This window comes from Dendropsophus ebraccatus, chromosome 9 (assembly GCF_027789765.1).
Source record: "Dendropsophus ebraccatus isolate aDenEbr1 chromosome 9, aDenEbr1.pat, whole genome shotgun sequence".
Lineage (NCBI taxonomy): Eukaryota > Metazoa > Chordata > Amphibia > Anura > Hylidae > Dendropsophus > Dendropsophus ebraccatus.
The window spans coordinates 1-20,000 of NC_091462.1; positions in this window are offsets into that span (position 1 = coordinate 1).

Consider the following 20,000-nt stretch of genomic DNA (forward strand, 5'->3'; position numbering starts at 1 on the left):
CCCCTAACCCTAACCCTAACCCTAACCCTAACCCTAACCCTAACCCTAACCCTAACCCTAACCCTAACCCTAACCCTAACCCTAACCCTAACCCTAACCCTAACCCTAACCCTAACCCTAACCCTAACCCTAACCCTAACCCTAACCCTAACCCTAACCCTAACCCTAACCCTAACCCTAACCCTAACCCTAACCCTAACCCTAACCCTAACCCTAACCCTAACCCTAACCCTAACCCTAACCCTAACCCTAACCCTAACCCTAACCCTAACCCTAACCCTAACCCTAACCCTAACCCTAACCCTAACCCTAACCCTAACCCTAACCCTAACCCTAACCCTAACCCTAACCCTAACCCTAACCCTAACCCTAACCCTAACCCTAACCCTAACCCTAACCCTAACCCTAACCCTAACCCTAACCCTAACCCTAACCCTAACCCTAACCCTAACCCTAACCCTAACCCTAACCCTAACCCTAACCCTAACCCTAACCCTAACCCTAACCCTAACCCTAACCCTAACCCTAACCCTAACCCTAACCCTAACCCTAACCCTAACCCTAACCCTAACCCTAACCCTAACCCTAACCCTAACCCTAACCCTAACCCTAACCCTAACCCTAACCCTAACCCTAACCCTAACCCTAACCCTAACCCTAACCCTAACCCTAACCCTAACCCTAACCCTAACCCTAACCCTAACCCTAACCCTAACCCTAACCCTAACCCTAACCCTAACCCTAACCCTAACCCTAACCCTAACCCTAACCCTAACCCTAACCCTAACCCTAACCCTAACCCTAACCCTAACCCTAACCCTAACCCTAACCCTAACCCTAACCCTAACCCTAACCCTAACCCTAACCCTAACCCTAACCCTAACCCTAACCCTAACCCTAACCCTAACCCTAACCCTAACCCTAACCCTAACCCTAACCCTAACCCTAACCCTAACCCTAACCCTAACCCTAACCCTAACCCTAACCCTAACCCTAACCCTAACCCTAACCCTAACCCTAACCCTAACCCTAACCCTAACCCTAACCCTAACCCTAACCCTAACCCTAACCCTAACCCTAACCCTAACCCTAACCCTAACCCTAACCCTAACCCTAACCCTAACCCTAACCCTAACCCTAACCCTAACCCTAACCCTAACCCTAACCCTAACCCTAACCCTAACCCTAACCCTAACCCTAACCCTAACCCTAACCCTAACCCTAACCCTAACCCTAACCCTAACCCTAACCCTAACCCTAACCCTAACCCTAACCCTAACCCTAACCCTAACCCTAACCCTAACCCTAACCCTAACCCTAACCCTAACCCTAACCCTAACCCTAACCCTAACCCTAACCCTAACCCTAACCCTAACCCTAACCCTAACCCTAACCCTAACCCTAACCCTAACCCTAACCCTAACCCTAACCCTAACCCTAACCCTAACCCTAACCCTAACCCTAACCCTAACCCTAACCCTAACCCTAACCCTAACCCTAACCCTAACCCTAACCCTAACCCTAACCCTAACCCTAACCCTAACCCTAACCCTAACCCTAACCCTAACCCTAACCCTAACCCTAACCCTAACCCTAACCCTAACCCTAACCCTAACCCTAACCCTAACCCTAACCCTAACCCTAACCCTAACCCTAACCCTAACCCTAACCCTAACCCTAACCCTAACCCTAACCCTAACCCTAACCCTAACCCTAACCCTAACCCTAACCCTAACCCTAACCCTAACCCTAACCCTAACCCTAACCCTAACCCTAACCCTAACCCTAACCCTAACCCTAACCCTAACCCTAACCCTAACCCTAACCCTAACCCTAACCCTAACCCTAACCCTAACCCTAACCCTAACCCTAACCCTAACCCTAACCCTAACCCTAACCCTAACCCTAACCCTAACCCTAACCCTAACCCTAACCCTAACCCTAACCCTAACCCTAACCCTAACCCTAACCCTAACCCTAACCCTAACCCTAACCCTAACCCTAACCCTAACCCTAACCCTAACCCTAACCCTAACCCTAACCCTAACCCTAACCCTAACCCTAACCCTAACCCTAACCCTAACCCTAACCCTAACCCTAACCCTAACCCTAACCCTAACCCTAACCCTAACCCTAACCCTAACCCTAACCCTAACCCTAACCCTAACCCTAACCCTAACCCTAACCCTAACCCTAACCCTAACCCTAACCCTAACCCTAACCCTAACCCTAACCCTAACCCTAACCCTAACCCTAACCCTAACCCTAACCCTAACCCTAACCCTAACCCTAACCCTAACCCTAACCCTAACCCTAACCCTAACCCTAACCCTAACCCTAACCCTAACCCTAACCCTAACCCTAACCCTAACCCTAACCCTAACCCTAACCCTAACCCTAACCCTAACCCTAACCCTAACCCTAACCCTAACCCTAACCCTAACCCTAACCCTAACCCTAACCCTAACCCTAACCCTAACCCTAACCCTAACCCTAACCCTAACCCTAACCCTAACCCTAACCCTAACCCTAACCCTAACCCTAACCCTAACCCTAACCCTAACCCTAACCCTAACCCTAACCCTAACCCTAACCCTAACCCTAACCCTAACCCTAACCCTAACCCTAACCCTAACCCTAACCCTAACCCTAACCCTAACCCTAACCCTAACCCTAACCCTAACCCTAACCCTAACCCTAACCCTAACCCTAACCCTAACCCTAACCCTAACCCTAACCCTAACCCTAACCCTAACCCTAACCCTAACCCTAACCCTAACCCTAACCCTAACCCTAACCCTAACCCTAACCCTAACCCTAACCCTAACCCTAACCCTAACCCTAACCCTAACCCTAACCCTAACCCTAACCCTAACCCTAACCCTAACCCTAACCCTAACCCTAACCCTAACCCTAACCCTAACCCTAACCCTAACCCTAACCCTAACCCTAACCCTAACCCTAACCCTAACCCTAACCCTAACCCTAACCCTAACCCTAACCCTAACCCTAACCCTAACCCTAACCCTAACCCTAACCCTAACCCTAACCCTAACCCTAACCCTAACCCTAACCCTAACCCTAACCCTAACCCTAACCCTAACCCTAACCCTAACCCTAACCCTAACCCTAACCCTAACCCTAACCCTAACCCTAACCCTAACCCTAACCCTAACCCTAACCCTAACCCTAACCCTAACCCTAACCCTAACCCTAACCCTAACCCTAACCCTAACCCTAACCCTAACCCTAACCCTAACCCTAACCCTAACCCTAACCCTAACCCTAACCCTAACCCTAACCCTAACCCTAACCCTAACCCTAACCCTAACCCTAACCCTAACCCTAACCCTAACCCTAACCCTAACCCTAACCCTAACCCTAACCCTAACCCTAACCCTAACCCTAACCCTAACCCTAACCCTAACCCTAACCCTAACCCTAACCCTAACCCTAACCCTAACCCTAACCCTAACCCTAACCCTAACCCTAACCCTAACCCTAACCCTAACCCTAACCCTAACCCTAACCCTAACCCTAACCCTAACCCTAACCCTAACCCTAACCCTAACCCTAACCCTAACCCTAACCCTAACCCTAACCCTAACCCTAACCCTAACCCTAACCCTAACCCTAACCCTAACCCTAACCCTAACCCTAACCCTAACCCTAACCCTAACCCTAACCCTAACCCTAACCCTAACCCTAACCCTAACCCTAACCCTAACCCTAACCCTAACCCTAACCCTAACCCTAACCCTAACCCTAACCCTAACCCTAACCCTAACCCTAACCCTAACCCTAACCCTAACCCTAACCCTAACCCTAACCCTAACCCTAACCCTAACCCTAACCCTAACCCTAACCCTAACCCTAACCCTAACCCTAACCCTAACCCTAACCCTAACCCTAACCCTAACCCTAACCCTAACCCTAACCCTAACCCTAACCCTAACCCTAACCCTAACCCTAACCCTAACCCTAACCCTAACCCTAACCCTAACCCTAACCCTAACCCTAACCCTAACCCTAACCCTAACCCTAACCCTAACCCTAACCCTAACCCTAACCCTAACCCTAACCCTAACCCTAACCCTAACCCTAACCCTAACCCTAACCCTAACCCTAACCCTAACCCTAACCCTAACCCTAACCCTAACCCTAACCCTAACCCTAACCCTAACCCTAACCCTAACCCTAACCCTAACCCTAACCCTAACCTAACCCTAACCCTAACCCTAACCCTAACCCTAACCCTAACCCTAACCCTAACCCTAACCCTAACCCTAACCCTAACCCTAACCCTAACCCTAACCCTAACCCTAACCCTAACCCTAACCCTAACCCTAACCCTAACCCTAACCCTAACCCTAACCCTAACCCTAACCCTAACCCTAACCCTAACCCTAACCCTAACCCTAACCCTAACCCTAACCCTAACCCTAACCCTAACCCTAACCCTAACCCTAACCCTAACCCTAACCCTAACCCTAACCCTAACCCTAACCCTAACCCTAACCCTAACCCTAACCCTAACCCTAACCCTAACCCTAACCCTAACCCTAACCCTAACCCTAACCCTAACCCTAACCCTAACCCTAACCCTAACCCTAACCCTAACCCTAACCCTAACCCTAACCCTAACCCTAACCCTAACCCTAACCCTAACCCTAACCCTAACCCTAACCCTAACCCTAACCCTAACCCTAACCCTAACCCTAACCCTAACCCTAACCCTAACCCTAACCCTAACCCTAACCCTAACCCTAACCCTAACCCTAACCCTAACCCTAACCCTAACCCTAACCCTAACCCTAACCCTAACCCTAACCCTAACCCTAACCCTAACCCTAACCCTAACCCTAACCCTAACCCTAACCCTAACCCTAACCCTAACCCTAACCCTAACCCTAACCCTAACCCTAACCCTAACCCTAACCCTAACCCTAACCCTAACCCTAACCCTAACCCTAACCCTAACCCTAACCCTAACCCTAACCCTAACCCTAACCCTAACCCTAACCCTAACCCTAACCCTAACCCTAACCCTAACCCTAACCCTAACCCTAACCCTAACCCTAACCCTAACCCTAACCCTAACCCTAACCCTAACCCTAACCCTAACCCTAACCCTAACCCTAACCCTAACCCTAACCCTAACCCTAACCCTAACCCTAACCCTAACCCTAACCCTAACCCTAACCCTAACCCTAACCCTAACCCTAACCCTAACCCTAACCCTAACCCTAACCCTAACCCTAACCCTAACCCTAACCCTAACCCTAACCCTAACCCTAACCCTAACCCTAACCCTAACCCTAACCCTAACCCTAACCCTAACCCTAACCCTAACCCTAACCCTAACCCTAACCCTAACCCTAACCCTAACCCTAACCCTAACCCTAACCCTAACCCTAACCCTAACCCTAACCCTAACCCTAACCCTAACCCTAACCCTAACCCTAACCCTAACCCTAACCCTAACCCTAACCCTAACCCTAACCCTAACCCTAACCCTAACCCTAACCCTAACCCTAACCCTAACCCTAACCCTAACCCTAACCCTAACCCTAACCCTAACCCTAACCCTAACCCTAACCCTAACCCTAACCCTAACCCTAACCCTAACCCTAACCCTAACCCTAACCCTAACCCTAACCCTAACCCTAACCCTAACCCTAACCCTAACCCTAACCCTAACCCTAACCCTAACCCTAACCCTAACCCTAACCCTAACCCTAACCCTAACCCTAACCCTAACCCTAACCCTAACCCTAACCCTAACCCTAACCCTAACCCTAACCCTAACCCTAACCCTAACCCTAACCCTAACCCTAACCCTAACCCTAACCCTAACCCTAACCCTAACCCTAACCCTAACCCTAACCCTAACCCTAACCCTAACCCTAACCCTAACCCTAACCCTAACCCTAACCCTAACCCTAACCCTAACCCTAACCCTAACCCTAACCCTAACCCTAACCCTAACCCTAACCCTAACCCTAACCCTAACCCTAACCCTAACCCTAACCCTAACCCTAACCCTAACCCTAACCCTAACCCTAACCCTAACCCTAACCCTAACCCTAACCCTAACCCTAACCCTAACCCTAACCCTAACCCTAACCCTAACCCTAACCCTAACCCTAACCCTAACCCTAACCCTAACCCTAACCCTAACCCTAACCCTAACCCTAACCCTAACCCTAACCCTAACCCTAACCCTAACCCTAACCCTAACCCTAACCCTAACCCTAACCCTAACCCTAACCCTAACCCTAACCCTAACCCTAACCCTAACCCTAACCCTAACCCTAACCCTAACCCTAACCCTAACCCTAACCCTAACCCTAACCCTAACCCTAACCCTAACCCTAACCCTAACCCTAACCCTAACCCTAACCCTAACCCTAACCCTAACCCTAACCCTAACCCTAACCCTAACCCTAACCCTAACCCTAACCCTAACCCTAACCCTAACCCTAACCCTAACCCTAACCCTAACCCTAACCCTAACCCTAACCCTAACCCTAACCCTAACCCTAACCCTAACCCTAACCCTAACCCTAACCCTAACCCTAACCCTAACCCTAACCCTAACCCTAACCCTAACCCTAACCCTAACCCTAACCCTAACCCTAACCCTAACCCTAACCCTAACCCTAACCCTAACCCTAACCCTAACCCTAACCCTAACCCTAACCCTAACCCTAACCCTAACCCTAACCCTAACCCTAACCCTAACCCTAACCCTAACCCTAACCCTAACCCTAACCCTAACCCTAACCCTAACCCTAACCCTAACCCTAACCCTAACCCTAACCCTAACCCTAACCCTAACCCTAACCCTAACCCTAACCCTAACCCTAACCCTAACCCTAACCCTAACCCTAACCCTAACCCTAACCCTAACCCTAACCCTAACCCTAACCCTAACCCTAACCCTAACCCTAACCCTAACCCTAACCCTAACCCTAACCCTAACCCTAACCCTAACCCTAACCCTAACCCTAACCCTAACCCTAACCCTAACCCTAACCCTAACCCTAACCCTAACCCTAACCCTAACCCTAACCCTAACCCTAACCCTAACCCTAACCCTAACCCTAACCCTAACCCTAACCCTAACCCTAACCCTAACCCTAACCCTAACCCTAACCCTAACCCTAACCCTAACCCTAACCCTAACCCTAACCCTAACCCTAACCCTAACCCTAACCCTAACCCTAACCCTAACCCTAACCCTAACCCTAACCCTAACCCTAACCCTAACCCTAACCCTAACCCTAACCCTAACCCTAACCCTAACCCTAACCCTAACCCTAACCCTAACCCTAACCCTAACCCTAACCCTAACCCTAACCCTAACCCTAACCCTAACCCTAACCCTAACCCTAACCCTAACCCTAACCCTAACCCTAACCCTAACCCTAACCCTAACCCTAACCCTAACCCTAACCCTAACCCTAACCCTAACCCTAACCCTAACCCTAACCCTAACCCTAACCCTAACCCTAACCCTAACCCTAACCCTAACCCTAACCCTAACCCTAACCCTAACCCTAACCCTAACCCTAACCCTAACCCTAACCCTAACCCTAACCCTAACCCTAACCCTAACCCTAACCCTAACCCTAACCCTAACCCTAACCCTAACCCTAACCCTAACCCTAACCCTAACCCTAACCCTAACCCTAACCCTAACCCTAACCCTAACCCTAACCCTAACCCTAACCCTAACCCTAACCCTAACCCTAACCCTAACCCTAACCCTAACCCTAACCCTAACCCTAACCCTAACCCTAACCCTAACCCTAACCCTAACCCTAACCCTAACCCTAACCCTAACCCTAACCCTAACCCTAACCCTAACCCTAACCCTAACCCTAACCCTAACCCTAACCCTAACCCTAACCCTAACCCTAACCCTAACCCTAACCCTAACCCTAACCCTAACCCTAACCCTAACCCTAACCCTAACCCTAACCCTAACCCTAACCCTAACCCTAACCCTAACCCTAACCCTAACCCTAACCCTAACCCTAACCCTAACCCTAACCCTAACCCTAACCCTAACCCTAACCCTAACCCTAACCCTAACCCTAACCCTAACCCTAACCCTAACCCTAACCCTAACCCTAACCCTAACCCTAACCCTAACCCTAACCCTAACCCTAACCCTAACCCTAACCCTAACCCTAACCCTAACCCTAACCCTAACCCTAACCCTAACCCTAACCCTAACCCTAACCCTAACCCTAACCCTAACCCTAACCCTAACCCTAACCCTAACCCTAACCCTAACCCTAACCCTAACCCTAACCCTAACCCTAACCCTAACCCTAACCCTAACCCTAACCCTAACCCTAACCCTAACCCTAACCCTAACCCTAACCCTAACCCTAACCCTAACCCTAACCCTAACCCTAACCCTAACCCTAACCCTAACCCTAACCCTAACCCTAACCCTAACCCTAACCCTAACCCTAACCCTAACCCTAACCCTAACCCTAACCCTAACCCTAACCCTAACCCTAACCCTAACCCTAACCCTAACCCTAACCCTAACCCTAACCCTAACCCTAACCCTAACCCTAACCCTAACCCTAACCCTAACCCTAACCCTAACCCTAACCCTAACCCTAACCCTAACCCTAACCCTAACCCTAACCCTAACCCTAACCCTAACCCTAACCCTAACCCTAACCCTAACCCTAACCCTAACCCTAACCCTAACCCTAACCCTAACCCTAACCCTAACCCTAACCCTAACCCTAACCCTAACCCTAACCCTAACCCTAACCCTAACCCTAACCCTAACCCTAACCCTAACCCTAACCCTAACCCTAACCCTAACCCTAACCCTAACCCTAACCCTAACCCTAACCCTAACCCTAACCCTAACCCTAACCCTAACCCTAACCCTAACCCTAACCCTAACCCTAACCCTAACCCTAACCCTAACCCTAACCCTAACCCTAACCCTAACCCTAACCCTAACCCTAACCCTAACCCTAACCCTAACCCTAACCCTAACCCTAACCCTAACCCTAACCCTAACCCTAACCCTAACCCTAACCCTAACCCTAACCCTAACCCTAACCCTAACCCTAACCCTAACCCTAACCCTAACCCTAACCCTAACCCTAACCCTAACCCTAACCCTAACCCTAACCCTAACCCTAACCCTAACCCTAACCCTAACCCTAACCCTAACCCTAACCCTAACCCTAACCCTAACCCTAACCCTAACCCTAACCCTAACCCTAACCCTAACCCTAACCCTAACCCTAACCCTAACCCTAACCCTAACCCTAACCCTAACCCTAACCCTAACCCTAACCCTAACCCTAACCCTAACCCTAACCCTAACCCTAACCCTAACCCTAACCCTAACCCTAACCCTAACCCTAACCCTAACCCTAACCCTAACCCTAACCCTAACCCTAACCCTAACCCTAACCCTAACCCTAACCCTAACCCTAACCCTAACCCTAACCCTAACCCTAACCCTAACCCTAACCCTAACCCTAACCCTAACCCTAACCCTAACCCTAACCCTAACCCTAACCCTAACCCTAACCCTAACCCTAACCCTAACCCTAACCCTAACCCTAACCCTAACCCTAACCCTAACCCTAACCCTAACCCTAACCCTAACCCTAACCCTAACCCTAACCCTAACCCTAACCCTAACCCTAACCCTAACCCTAACCCTAACCCTAACCCTAACCCTAACCCTAACCCTAACCCTAACCCTAACCCTAACCCTAACCCTAACCCTAACCCTAACCCTAACCCTAACCCTAACCCTAACCCTAACCCTAACCCTAACCCTAACCCTAACCCTAACCCTAACCCTAACCCTAACCCTAACCCTAACCCTAACCCTAACCCTAACCCTAACCCTAACCCTAACCCTAACCCTAACCCTAACCCTAACCCTAACCCTAACCCTAACCCTAACCCTAACCCTAACCCTAACCCTAACCCTAACCCTAACCCTAACCCTAACCCTAACCCTAACCCTAACCCTAACCCTAACCCTAACCCTAACCCTAACCCTAACCCTAACCCTAACCCTAACCCTAACCCTAACCCTAACCCTAACCCTAACCCTAACCCTAACCCTAACCCTAACCCTAACCCTAACCCTAACCCTAACCCTAACCCTAACCCTAACCCTAACCCTAACCCTAACCCTAACCCTAACCCTAACCCTAACCCTAACCCTAACCCTAACCCTAACCCTAACCCTAACCCTAACCCTAACCCTAACCCTAACCCTAACCCTAACCCTAACCCTAACCCTAACCCTAACCCTAACCCTAACCCTAACCCTAACCCTAACCCTAACCCTAACCCTAACCCTAACCCTAACCCTAACCCTAACCCTAACCCTAACCCTAACCCTAACCCTAACCCTAACCCTAACCCTAACCCTAACCCTAACCCTAACCCTAACCCTAACCCTAACCCTAACCCTAACCCTAACCCTAACCCTAACCCTAACCCTAACCCTAACCCTAACCCTAACCCTAACCCTAACCCTAACCCTAACCCTAACCCTAACCCTAACCCTAACCCTAACCCTAACCCTAACCCTAACCCTAACCCTAACCCTAACCCTAACCCTAACCCTAACCCTAACCCTAACCCTAACCCTAACCCTAACCCTAACCCTAACCCTAACCCTAACCCTAACCCTAACCCTAACCCTAACCCTAACCCTAACCCTAACCCTAACCCTAACCCTAACCCTAACCCTAACCCTAACCCTAACCCTAACCCTAACCCTAACCCTAACCCTAACCCTAACCCTAACCCTAACCCTAACCCTAACCCTAACCCTAACCCTAACCCTAACCCTAACCCTAACCCTAACCCTAACCCTAACCCTAACCCTAACCCTAACCCTAACCCTAACCCTAACCCTAACCCTAACCCTAACCCTAACCCTAACCCTAACCCTAACCCTAACCCTAACCCTAACCCTAACCCTAACCCTAACCCTAACCCTAACCCTAACCCTAACCCTAACCCTAACCCTAACCCTAACCCTAACCCTAACCCTAACCCTAACCCTAACCCTAACCCTAACCCTAACCCTAACCCTAACCCTAACCCTAACCCTAACCCTAACCCTAACCCTAACCCTAACCCTAACCCTAACCCTAACCCTAACCCTAACCCTAACCCTAACCCTAACCCTAACCCTAACCCTAACCCTAACCCTAACCCTAACCCTAACCCTAACCCTAACCCTAACCCTAACCCTAACCCTAACCCTAACCCTAACCCTAACCCTAACCCTAACCCTAACCCTAACCCTAACCCTAACCCTAACCCTAACCCTAACCCTAACCCTAACCCTAACCCTAACCCTAACCCTAACCCTAACCCTAACCCTAACCCTAACCCTAACCCTAACCCTAACCCTAACCCTAACCCTAACCCTAACCCTAACCCTAACCCTAACCCTAACCCTAACCCTAACCCTAACCCTAACCCTAACCCTAACCCTAACCCTAACCCTAACCCTAACCCTAACCCTAACCCTAACCCTAACCCTAACCCTAACCCTAACCCTAACCCTAACCCTAACCCTAACCCTAACCCTAACCCTAACCCTAACCCTAACCCTAACCCTAACCCTAACCCTAACCCTAACCCTAACCCTAACCCTAACCCTAACCCTAACCCTAACCCTAACCCTAACCCTAACCCTAACCCTAACCCTAACCCTAACCCTAACCCTAACCCTAACCCTAACCCTAACCCTAACCCTAACCCTAACCCTAACCCTAACCCTAACCCTAACCCTAACCCTAACCCTAACCCTAACCCTAACCCTAACCCTAACCCTAACCCTAACCCTAACCCTAACCCTAACCCTAACCCTAACCCTAACCCTAACCCTAACCCTAACCCTAACCCTAACCCTAACCCTAACCCTAACCCTAACCCTAACCCTAACCCTAACCCTAACCCTAACCCTAACCCTAACCCTAACCCTAACCCTAACCCTAACCCTAACCCTAACCCTAACCCTAACCCTAACCCTAACCCTAACCCTAACCCTAACCCTAACCCTAACCCTAACCCTAACCCTAACCCTAACCCTAACCCTAACCCTAACCCTAACCCTAACCCTAACCCTAACCCTAACCCTAACCCTAACCCTAACCCTAACCCTAACCCTAACCCTAACCCTAACCCTAACCCTAACCCTAACCCTAACCCTAACCCTAACCCTAACCCTAACCCTAACCCTAACCCTAACCCTAACCCTAACCCTAACCCTAACCCTAACCCTAACCCTAACCCTAACCCTAACCCTAACCCTAACCCTAACCCTAACCCTAACCCTAACCCTAACCCTAACCCTAACCCTAACCCTAACCCTAACCCTAACCCTAACCCTAACCCTAACCCTAACCCTAACCCTAACCCTAACCCTAACCCTAACCCTAACCCTAACCCTAACCCTAACCCTAACCCTAACCCTAACCCTAACCCTAACCCTAACCCTAACCCTAACCCTAACCCTAACCCTAACCCTAACCCTAACCCTAACCCTAACCCTAACCCTAACCCTAACCCTAACCCTAACCCTAACCCTAACCCTAACCCTAACCCTAACCCTAACCCTAACCCTAACCCTAACCCTAACCCTAACCCTAACCCTAACCCTAACCCTAACCCTAACCCTAACCCTAACCCTAACCCTAACCCTAACCCTAACCCTAACCCTAACCCTAACCCTAACCCTAACCCTAACCCTAACCCTAACCCTAACCCTAACCCTAACCCTAACCCTAACCCTAACCCTAACCCTAACCCTAACCCTAACCCTAACCCTAACCCTAACCCTAACCCTAACCCTAACCCTAACCCTAACCCTAACCCTAACCCTAACCCTAACCCTAACCCTAACCCTAACCCTAACCCTAACCCTAACCCTAACCCTAACCCTAACCCTAACCCTAACCCTAACCCTAACCCTAACCCTAACCCTAACCCTAACCCTAACCCTAACCCTAACCCTAACCCTAACCCTAACCCTAACCCTAACCCTAACCCTAACCCTAACCCTAACCCTAACCCTAACCCTAACCCTAACCCTAACCCTAACCCTAACCCTAACCCTAACCCTAACCCTAACCCTAACCCTAACCCTAACCCTAACCCTAACCCTAACCCTAACCCTAACCCTAACCCTAACCCTAACCCTAACCCTAACCCTAACCCTAACCTAACCCTAACCCTAACCCTAACCCTAACCCTAACCCTAACCCTAACCCTAACCCTAACCCTAACCCTAACCCTAACCCTAACCCTAACCCTAACCCTAACCCTAACCCTAACCCTAACCCTAACCCTAACCCTAACCCTAACCCTAACCCTAACCCTAACCCTAACCCTAACCCTAACCCTAACCCTAACCCTAACCCTAACCCTAACCCTAACCCTAACCCTAACCCTAACCCTAACCCTAACCCTAACCCTAACCCTAACCCTAACCCTAACCCTAACCCTAACCCTAACCCTAACCCTAACCCTAACCCTAACCCTAACCCTAACCCTAACCCTAACCCTAACCCTAACCCTAACCCTAACCCTAACCCTAACCCTAACCCTAACCCTAACCCTAACCCTAACCCTAACCCTAACCCTAACCCTAACCCTAACCCTAACCCTAACCCTAACCCTAACCCTAACCCTAACCCTAACCCTAACCCTAACCCTAACCCTAACCCTAACCCTAACCCTAACCCTAACCCTAACCCTAACCCTAACCCTAACCCTAACCCTAACCCTAACCCTAACCCTAACCCTAACCCTAACCCTAACCCTAACCCTAACCTAACCCTAACCCTAACCCTAACCCTAACCCTAACCCTAACCCTAACCCTAACCCTAACCCTAACCCTAACCCTAACCCTAACCCTAACCCTAACCCTAACCCTAACCCTAACCCTAACCCTAACCCTAACCCTAACCCTAACCCTAACCCTAACCCTAACCCTAACCCTAACCCTAACCCTAACCCTAACCCTAACCCTAACCCTAACCCTAACCCTAACCCTAACCCTAACCCTAACCCTAACCCTAACCCTAACCCTAACCCTAACCCTAACCCTAACCCTAACCCTAACCCTAACCCTAACCCTAACCCTAACCCTAACCCTAACCCTAACCCTAACCCTAACCCTAACCCTAACCCTAACCCTAACCCTAACCCTAACCCTAACCCTAACCCTAACCCTAACCCTAACCCTAACCCTAACCCTAACCCTAACCCTAACCCTAACCCTAACCCTAACCCTAACCCTAACCCTAACCCTAACCCTAACCCTAACCCTAACCCTAACCCTAACCCTAACCCTAACCCTAACCCTAACCCTAACCCTAACCCTAACCCTAACCCTAACCCTAACCCTAACCCTAACCCTAACCCTAACCCTAACCCTAACCCTAACCCTAACCCTAACCCTAACCCTAACCCTAACCCTAACCCTAACCCTAACCCTAACCCTAACCCTAACCCTAACCCTAACCCTAACCCTAACCCTAACCCTAACCCTAACCCTAACCCTAACCCTAACCCTAACCCTAACCCTAACCCTAACCCTAACCCTAACCCTAACCCTAACCCTAACCCTAACCCTAACCCTAACCCTAACCCTAACCCTAACCCTAACCCTAACCCTAACCCTAACCCTAACCCTAACCCTAACCCTAACCCTAACCCTAACCCTAACCCTAACCCTAACCCTAACCCTAACCCTAACCCTAACCCTAACCCTAACCCTAACCCTAACCCTAACCCTAACCCTAACCCTAACCCTAACCCTAACCCTAACCCTAACCCTAACCCTAACCCTAACCCTAACCCTAACCCTAACCCTAACCCTAACCCTAACCCTAACCCTAACCCTAACCCTAACCCTAACCCTAACCCTAACCCTAACCCTAACCCTAACCCTAACCCTAACCCTAACCCTAACCCTAACCCTAACCCTAACCCTAACCCTAACCCTAACCCTAACCCTAACCCTAACCCTAACCCTAACCCTAACCCTAACCCTAACCCTAACCCTAACCCTAACCCTAACCCTAACCCTAACCCTAACCCTAACCCTAACCCTAACCCTAACCCTAACCCTAACCCTAACCCTAACCCTAACCCTAACCCTAACCCTAACCCTAACCCTAACCCTAACCCTAACCCTAACCCTAACCCTAACCCTAACCCTAACCCTAACCCTAACCCTAACCCTAACCCTAACCCTAACCCTAACCCTAACCCTAACCCTAACCCTAACCCTAACCCTAACCCTAACCCTAACCCTACCCTAACCCTAACCCTAACCCTAACCCTAACCCTAACCCTAACCCTAACCCTAACCCTAACCCTAACCCTAACCCTAACCCTAACCCTAACCCTAACCCTAACCCTAACCCTAACCCTAACCCTAACCCTAACCCTAACCCTAACCCTAACCCTAACCCTAACCCTAACCCTAACCCTAACCCTAACCCTAACCCTAACCCTAACCCTAACCCTAACCCTAACCCTAACCCTAACCCTAACCCTAACCCTAACCCTAACCCTAACCCTAACCCTAACCCTAACCCTAACCCTAACCCTAACCCTAACCCTAACCCTAACCCTAACCCTAACCCTAACCCTAACCCTAACCCTAACCCTAACCCTAACCCTAACCCTAACCCTAACCCTAACCCTAACCCTAACCCTAACCCTAACCCTAACCCTAACCCTAACCCTAACCCTAACCCTAACCCTAACCCTAACCCTAACCCTAACCCTAACCCTAACCCTAACCCTAACCCTACCCTCACCCTAACCCTAACCCTCACCCTAACCCTAACCCTAACCCTAACCCTAACCCTAACCCTAACCCTAACCCTAACCCTAACCCTAACCCTAACCCTAACCCTAACCCTAACCCTAACCCTAACCCTAACCCTAACCCTAACCCTAACCCTAACCCTAACCCTAACCCTAACCCTAACCCTAACCCTAACCCTAACCCTAACCCTAACCCTAACCCTAACCCTAACCCTAACCCTAACCCTAACCCTAACCCTAACCCTAACCCTAACCCTAACCCTAACCCTAACCCTAACCCTAACCCTAACCCTAACCCTAACCCTAACCCTAACCCTAACCCTAACCCTAACCCTAACCCTAACCCTAACCCTAACCCTAACCCTAACCCTAACCCTAACCCTAACCCTAACCCTAACCCTAACCCTAACCCTAACCCTAACCCTAACCCTAACCCTAACCCTAACCCTAACCCTAACCCTAACCCTAACCCTAACCCTAACCCTAACCCTAACCCTAACCCTAACCCTAACCCTAACCCTAACCCTAACCCTAACCCTAACCCTAACCCTAACCCTAACCCTAACCCTAACCCTAACCCTAACCCTAACCCTAACCCTAACCCTAACCCTAACCCTAACCCTAACCCTAACCCTAACCCTAACCCTAACCCTAACCCTAACCCTAACCCTAACCCTAACCCTAACCCTAACCCTAACCCTAACCCTAACCCTAACCCTAACCCTAACCCTAACCCTAACCCTAACCCTAACCCTAACCCTAACCCTAACCCTAACCCTAACCCTAACCCTAACCCTAACCCTAACCCTAACCCTAACCCTAACCCTAACCCTAACCCTAACCCTAACCCTAACCCTAACCCTAACCCTAACCCTAACCCTAACCCTAACCCTAACCCTAACCCTAACCCTAACCCTAACCCTAACCCTAACCCTAACCCTAACCCTAACCCTAACCCTAACCCTAACCCTAACCCTAACCCTAACCCTAACCCTAACCCTAACCCTAACCCTAACCTAACCCTAACCCTAACCCTAACCCTAACCCTAACCCTAACCCTAACCCTAACCCTAACCCTAACCCTAACCCTAACCCTAACCCTAACCCTAACCCTAACCCTAACCCTAACCCTAACCCTAACCCTAACCCTAACCCTAACCCTAACCCTAACCCTAACCCTAACCCTAACCCTAACCCTAACCCTAACCCTAACCCTAACCCTAACCCTAACCCTAACCCTAACCCTAACCCTAACCCTAACCCTAACCCTAACCCTAACCCTAACCCTAACCCTAACCCTAACCCTAACCCTAACCCTAACCCTAACCCTAACCCTAACCCTAACCCTAACCCTAACCCTAACCCTAACCCTAACCCTAACCCTAACCCTAACCCTAACCCTAACCCTAACCCTAACCCTAACCCTAACCCTAACCCTAACCCTAACCCTAACCCTAACCCTAACCCTAACCCTAACCCTAACCCTAACCCTAACCCTAACCCTAACCCTAACCCTAACCCTAACCCTAACCCTAACCCTAACCCTAACCCTAACCCTAACCCTAACCCTAACCCTAACCCTAACCCTAACCCTAACCCTAACCCTAACCCTAACCCTAACCCTAACCCTAACCCTAACCCTAACCCTAACCCTAACCCTAACCCTAACCCTAACCCTAACCCTAACCCTAACCCTAACCCTAACCCTAACCCTAACCCTAACCCTAACCCTAACCCTAACCCTAACCCTAACCCTAACCCTAACCCTAACCCTAACCCTAACCCTAACCCTAACCCTAACCCTAACCCTAACCCTAACCCTAACCCTAACCCTAACCCTAACCCTAACCCTAACCCTAACCCTAACCCTAACCCTAACCCTAACCCTAACCCTAACCCTAACCCTAACCCTAACCCTAACCCTAACCCTAACCCTAACCCTAACCCTAACCCTAACCCTAACCCTAACCCTAACCCTAACCCTAACCCTAACCCTAACCCTAACCCTAACCCTAACCCTAACCCTAACCCTAACCCTAACCCTAACCCTAACCCTAACCCTAACCCTAACCCTAACCCTAACCCTAACCCTAACCCTAACCCTAACCCTAACCCTAACCCTAACCCTAACCCTAACCCTAACCCTAACCCTAACCCTAACCCTAACCCTAACCCTAACCCTAACCCTAACCCTAACCCTAACCCTAACCCTAACCCTAACCCTAACCCTAACCCTAACCCTAACCCTAACCCTAACCCTAACCCTAACCCTAACCCTAACCCTAACCCTAACCCTAACCCTAACCCTAACCCTAACCCTAACCCTAACCCTAACCCTAACCCTAACCCTAACCCTAACCCTAACCCTAACCCTAACCCTAACCCTAACCCTAACCCTAACCCTAACCCTAACCCTAACCCTAACCCTAACCCTAACCCTAACCCTAACCCTAACCCTAACCCTAACCCTAACCCTAACCCTAACCCTAACCCTAACCCTAACCCTAACCCTAACCCTAACCCTAACCCTAACCCTAACCCTAACCCTAACCCTAACCCTAACCCTAACCCTAACCCTAACCCTAACCCTAACCCTAACCCTAACCCTAACCCTAACCCTAACCCTAACCCTAACCCTAACCCTAACCCTAACCCTAACCCTAACCCTAACCCTAACCCTAACCCTAACCCTAACCCTAACCCTAACCCTAACCCTAACCCTAACCCTAACCCTAACCCTAACCCTAACCCTAACCCTAACCCTAACCCTAACCCTAACCCTAACCCTAACCCTAACCCTAACCCTAACCCTAACCCTAACCCTAACCCTAACCCTAACCCTAACCCTAACCCTAACCCTAACCCTAACCCTAACCCTAACCCTAACCCTAACCCTAACCCTAACCCTAACCCTAACCCTAACCCTAACCCTAACCCTAACCCTAACCCTAACCCTAACCCTAACCCTAACCCTAACCCTAACCCTAACCCTAACCCTAACCCTAACCCTAACCCTAACCCTAACCCTAACCCTAACCCTAACCCTAACCCTAACCCTAACCCTAACCCTAACCCTAACCCTAACCCTAACCCTAACCCTAACCCTAACCCTAACCCTAACCCTAACCCTAACCCTAACCCTAACCCTAACCCTAACCCTAACCCTAACCCTAACCCTAACCCTAACCCTAACCCTAACCCTAACCCTAACCCTAACCCTAACCCTAACCCTAACCCTAACCCTAACCCTAACCCTAACCCTAACCCTAACCCTAACCCTAACCCTAACCCTAACCCTAACCCTAACCCTAACCCTAACCCTAACCCTAACCCTAACCCTAACCCTAACCCTAACCCTAACCCTAACCCTAACCCTAACCCTAACCCTAACCCTAACCCTAACCCTAACCCTAACCCTAACCCTAACCCTAACCCTAACCCTAACCCTAACCCTAACCCTAACCCTACCCTAACCCTAACCCTAACCCTAACCCTAACCCTAACCCTAACCCTAACCCTAACCCTAACCCTAACCCTAACCCTAACCCTAACCCTAACCCTAACCCTAACCCTAACCCTAACCCTAACCCTAACCCTAACCCTAACCCTAACCCTAACCCTAACCCTAACCCTAACCCTAACCCTAACCCTAACCCTAACCCTAACCCTAACCCTAACCCTAACCCTAACCCTAACCCTAACCCTAACCCTAACCCTAACCCTAACCCTAACCCTAACCCTAACCCTAACCCTAACCCTAACCCTAACCCTAACCCTAACCCTAACCCTAACCCTAACCCTAACCCTAACCCTAACCCTAACCCTAACCCTAACCCTAACCCTAACCCTAACCCTAACCCTAACCCTAACCCTAACCCTAACCCTAACCCTAACCCTAACCCTAACCCTAACCCTAACCCTAACCCTAACCCTAACCCTAACCCTAACCCTAACCCTAACCCTAACCCTAACCCTAACCCTAACCCTAACCCTAACCCTAACCCTAACCCTAACCCTAACCCTAACCCTAACCCTAACCCTAACCCTAACCCTAACCCTAACCCTAACCCTAACCCTAACCCTAACCCTAACCCTAACCCTAACCCTAACCCTAACCCTAACC